The 6,000-nt window shown below is 42.4% G+C and overlaps 1 protein-coding gene across 1 annotated transcript in view; it reads left to right on the top strand.

The window, feature by feature from the left end:
* LOC307233356 (netrin receptor UNC5C-like) overlaps nt 1-6,000 on the top strand; it is a gene marked incomplete at its 3' end in the record, with an annotated part of 221,372 nt that overhangs the window by 179,150 nt on the left and 36,222 nt on the right. The window lies entirely within an intron of this gene.

Below are 6,000 nucleotides of genomic sequence, written 5' to 3'. Positions count from 1 at the left end.
TATGAAATAATACCACCAGAAAATTACATTTCCTACCGATCAGTCTGAGCCACATAGTTTCCAAAGGAGGATTTAAAACCTTCTGGGGTGATTTTTTTATTTTTTATTTTTTTTTACAGCTTTACTTCTCGCTGCTTTGGCCCAAAAAAAAACCCTTTTTTCCTCCCACTTCTTCCTCTACCCTGCTCTGTTTTCTTTTTGCTTGTTGTCCTGTTATTCTGCTTCCCACTGGTTGTTTTCCTCCTTCTTTCCTTCTCTCTTTCTCTCTCTCTCTCTCTCGCTCTCTCGCTCTCTTCCCCTCTGCCCTCCCTCCAGCCCGAAACCCCGCTGATTTGGACATTTCTGCCTGGGCTCCGTTCTCTCCGCTCCCTCTTGGCTTCCTGCCTCCTCTGATACCTTAGATCCTCTTACTTTACTTTCAAAGGCTTTCTCTCTTTCTCTCCATCTCCGTCTGTCTGACCATCCTAAACTTGTGCTTTTTTGTACTTCACCGCCAAGAAAAAAAACGCTTCACATGATTGACGATAACACCCCCCTTGCCCGCAGTACCCGATTCCAGGGTTAGAAAGATAATGGTAAATAACGAGCCGGCGTGATCAACCACAATTTATTTTCCGATTGTTTCTGACGCTGGTCCAAGTCCAAAAAAAATAAAACATAAGTGTGTGCGGTCGGTTGTCGAAAGAAAAACCACGCGGAAAAAATGTGGTCTGAGTCATTATGGCACCAATACAGTAGCACTATGTTATTCCTGCCCAAAGTGGAGGCAATTAAACGAGTGTGTGTTTGGCGCGTCGGAAAAATGACTTGTTGCCCGCTGTGCCGTGTCATGACGCAAAGGAGGCAGGGCTGCGAGAGAGAAATAAAAGTTATGGCAATTTTTGGAAGTCAGGAAACCGTGGGATGCAGCTTTTTTCGAAGTCGTGCACACACACACACACGCACACGTGCACACACACATATGTGAGTACTTACTCTGTTGCCTACTGTCATGACGCCATCGACCCCTCCCGTTAATTTCTATGACATGCTATATAAATAGCCTCTTTGAGGCTGCGGTCACCCAAGAACCTCTAGCGTTTTGAAGATAAATGAAGGTGTTTTTTGGTCTCTAAGTGTAGTCGCATCAAGGATCTAAGTGGAGTCTTGATGCCACGCCAAGTAATTAAATATACTTATAATATTGTAATGCCCTGACATATATAGCGGAAGATAATCCCGCTTGAATTAATCCAGAATGTAAAAATGCCTTTTTGAGACGCTGCTTAAGTTCGGAGGAATTAGTTCTCGACTAGGAAGTCCTGGGCTGAGGTGATGAAGGACTAGTCAGCTCCTTCTGTCTGGTCTTGGTGCTGATCTTAGTCCAGATCAACCTGGCCCACCTGGAGGCCACGCCCATTCATCCAAAAGCCAACCTGCTCTGGCCAGAGACTCATTTTAATTGAGGCTTTAAAAGGCTTTAATTTAAGCCTTTTATCCACTAAGACGTGCAGTAGACCAGCTCTAATCTTCTAATCTTCCTTCTGGATATCAGGTTTTTAAAACCAAGACTAGGGACTATTTTAAACCACGACTGAGAAAAGCCATTTCCGTTGGTCCAGATTAAAAGTGTGATTTAGTCTGAGATTAGAGCCCATCTGTGTCTGCAAAACCGCCGCCTTATTTATTTCCTTTGCTAATGGAATTGACAAAGTGCTATACGGTACGTTGTATACGTCGCTATAATCCATCACCAAAACGTCTCCCCCCCGAGCTCCAGGAAAGCATCAACATAGGAATGGTGGGGGGGGCTGAAAGTCGGACAGCTTATAGATTTGGGCTCGTTTTCCCTGATTGATTTTCTGTCTCTAAAAGGCTCAGGCAGATGTGGTTTTATGTCTCACGCACTAATGTTTCAACTGCTTCCTGTAGGGGCGAACAGGGATCCATGAAAGAGTGTGTGTGTGTGTGTGCGTGCGTGCGTGCGTGTAAATGTGTCCGTTGCTGATACACATTTCTCTGTAGGTCTCTATGTAAAATGTCCTCCCAAGTGAAACTGCACCTGGAGTGGTACCAGTGGAAATGTCTCACGACCTTCAGGCAGCGCTGTGCAGCTGTTGGGATTTGGGATTTGGCGCCCCCAAAGTTTCTGAATGCAATTGCAATTTTAGACCTCCGTCGTAAAACCCGGTGGCCGGTGTCCGAAATGATCCTGAAGCTGTTATTTAAGGTACAAAAAAGTTACAGAGTGTTGCTTAAAGTATTAACTCCGTTATCTGAGGTTATTTATCTTTTAAGTTGAATCTAAAAAGATGGATTCAGTGACATGATATGATATGATATGACGTGATAATACACCAACCCACATTGCTATTAAAGCACAGGGATAGAAGTGAGTCCTCAGGCTGCTGTACATTTAATTTAGTTCCCGTCAATTAATATCCACGACGTCAATAACAATCAAATGAAGAAGACAAGTTACATTTTTTCCCTGGACCTTTGCTAATGACATTAACCAATTAGAAGTAGGACTATACAGTATGTATTATAACAATTGATAATACCATGTTCTCTAATGCTAACCTCTAAACAGAGATTTAATTTAGTCCTTTGAAAAAAAGGAGATTTCAATATGATTGAATATAAAGAATTCCTGCAGGTTCATGGGTGATACAGTTCAGCGTTTACGCCTGGTGGTACGCACCGGGGAAACAAAACGACGAGGCGTCTTGGGTCAGATGGCGCGGCAGCGATCTGAAGTTGTATTTGCGTCCAAGTTTTTGTTGGCTCAGTGTAATCAAGACAAAACAAAGTGATCACAAGGAGAGGATGACTTAATAAGCTGCATTTAGAAGAAGAAGAAACAGTCTTTAATCGTCACACGACACTCCACAACACATGCTTGCACACACACACACATGCACATGCTTGATGGTGGCCGGTGAAATGGATCCTCTGCATTTGACCCATCCTGGCTTGTCCTTCCTCCGGGGGCACAGCCAGGAGCAGTGGGCAGCGTACGTGGACGCGCCCGGGGACCAGGTGATAAGTGTCCATCGCTGGTCAGACGATGATGGGTGCATGTTTTTGGTGGGGGTCCTCACTGACGTGAGGTGGAGGAAACCCCATGTGAACACGGGGAGAACATGCAAACTCCACACAGAAAGGCTCCTGTTTTTGGAAGATAACCCGCCGGAGCACGGTGCCAACAGCGCCCCAGGCGGGAATTATTTTTATTGCATAAAAATAAGCTGTGTAACCAGTGAACTTTGCAAAACACTATCACATCATGAACACAGTGTGCATGATTCATTGCCGCACTCTTTCTTCGCCTTGAAAAATGTCTCCATGGCATCAGAATATGGACATTTTGCCACAATAGGCCCATTTATTGAAATCTTCACGCAGCCCCCCAAGTGCTCTCCTTGCAGCCTGTTCCTAACGTCTCTTTTCACCCACCAAAAGTTGTCTTTATTTGTTAAATTCTTAAATTTCAGCAAAGTAGTCATTTCAAGTGACTATAATAGCAGTGGGACTCTCATCATGTTCAGTTTCCAGGCAACGACAGGAGATTGGGGGCTCCAGACTCACATAACCAATTTTACCTATCCCGAAGTGAACGTAAACTGTCCCAAAATCAAAATGTTCTTTCTATCCTCTATAGTTATTTTTTGGCAGTGGCAAAATAAAAACACCATTAAAACGTTGAGAAAATAAATCCATTTGATTTGCCCCATTCAAAGAAAAGAAATATACATATACAAAAGTTTTAAATTTCTATGAAGCGATAAATATAACACGGCTATAACACGGCTATAACACGACGAGGAGCTTGGGATCTTGTTGGTTTTCTTGGCTCGTGGCAGTGAACAGCAGAATGACTGTAGTAAACATGAGCAATATTTCTAGGTTTTTTACATTAATGGAAACAATATTGTTCTTGAGGTCGTGCACTCGTTCCAAATCCTCTGAGACGCCACACATTCACATTCATTACTTTCATGAACAAAATATTATATATTATTGTCTGTTAATATCCGATATTGTCTTATATGTTTTGTGCTTTGTTTTGATATTCCCCTTTGTCCATATCAAATCATTTGGTTTTAAATCAGAAAATAATTATAATCTAAAAAAAAAAAGATAATAGTTCTTCAGTAAAATTTATCAAATATATAAATGTTTAAGAATATTTCATAATTTCATAAAAAATCTATTCCATGTGAATATTTCATTTAAACTAGACGACTGACGAAACAGCATTAGCTTGGCATGGGTTTTTATATTGTTCCCTATGGACTTTATTCAAGAACTAGCATTCGAATGAGCACTGACCACGCCCCTGTGTGTGTGTGTGTGTGTGTGTGTGTGTGTGTGTGTGTGTGTGTGTGTGTGTGTGTGTGTGTGTGTGTGTGTGTGTGTGTGTGTGTGTGTGTGTGTGTGTGTGTGTGCTTTCGGAGAGTAGAGCAAGTGAGCCGAGTGCAGCTGGTGCTTATAGATGGATATTTGGCGTCATTTCTGGGTTAAAAAAAAATATATATATATATTTTTTGGCCCGGTGGGGGCTCTCTGTACAATCATAGGGGAGAACTGCAGTTCGCCAAAAGGGCGGCCGTGCGTTAGCTCTTGGGTTTGGGTCAGACTGTCCGGCTCGTGACACTTATTTGTCCTGCTTCCGAGAGCATCCCCTTTAATATGATGTTGTGTAAAACTAGCAATCTCACAAATGTCAAATAAAAACCCTGGTGTTTTATTGGCTAAATCACACATTCGTTTTATTGGCTGAAGGGGACCTTTTATGCAAAACTCACATTTCCAGCGCCTTAGCACACCCCTCTGGTCTCCGATGGCGACGCCGTCAGTTTTTTATGAGCTGCCTGTTTCAGAAAACATCGTCCTGAAAGAACCCACTCACGTTTGCATCCAGCCTCTACGCCGCGTGGGGCCTCAGTCGGATTAGAACCGCCCCCCCAATCTGAGTGACTCCCCCAGGCTGCAAAGGCTCCGCAGACCTTCCACTCAAACTGCAAACGGTGGAAGGTGTCAAGCTTTAAAGGGTTAAAGTCAGTCTTTGCTTTCGTTTTCGACCCTTTGCTTTTCATTTCATCGGCGTTTGGAGTCGGTTTGTTTACGAGCGCAGTTGGATTAGTTCGTGAGATCAGCGTTCGTGGTTTATATGCAGAGATTCATACGGGGTTTGTTGGGCTCTACGACCCCCCGAGACTCCCCGAGCTGCCCGGCCAGGGGCCTGACTGAAATAGTGCAAATACAACTGTCCATGACAAAACTGCAGACAATGGAAATGCAAGTATTTAACAAACAATTCTGCCGTGTGTTTCTTAAAATAAATAAATAAATAAATTATATATATATATATAAATAAAATAAAGGATGGGATATGTCGACTGTAGGCTGCGGTGCACGAGCCACTGTGGGTTTCTCCAAATAAAACCAATTAAAAAAGTGTTTTTTTTAGTTTATTTTTTTTTTTTATTTTTGTTTCACAACGTGAAATGTGGCTGATTCAGAAAATGGTTTGATTATTTTTTTTTACCTCAAATTTGTTCAGAAACAGATTTTGGTGGACTGATAAGGTGAAATGGCTGAAAGTTACAGAGTAAATTCAACAAAACCTGGAAGCCATGCTCCAACCCCATTGGCTCACAGAACTAGGACAAACTTCGTAAATTGTAAGCAATTACAGCCCGTTTTGGAACAGAGTGGTAGATAGGCACGTTAGAATGGCTAGAATGCATAATCTGAGTGGTATTTTCAGCAAAAAACATCAAAAACATCTTTTGGGGACCTCAGAAACTCATATTAACTTGTGTAAAAAGGAACATAATAGGTCCCCTTTGAATCACACAACTTATTTCGTGGAAAGGCACTCGACACTCTCTTGCATAAGTGCCGAAAATGTACACTTTGTTTTCATCCAGAGTGATAGAAACAGCATGGGCTCATCACGAAACACTCCCCAATTCACATAGTCATCAGCAGTTCAACTCCTAACTACCTAAC

The sequence above is a fragment of the Zeus faber genome (assembly GCF_960531495.2).
Source record: "Zeus faber genome assembly, chromosome: 7".
Lineage (NCBI taxonomy): Eukaryota > Metazoa > Chordata > Actinopteri > Zeiformes > Zeidae > Zeus > Zeus faber.
The sequence above is the reverse complement of the archived record's forward strand: the minus strand, read 5'-3'. Positions and strand labels throughout refer to the sequence as shown.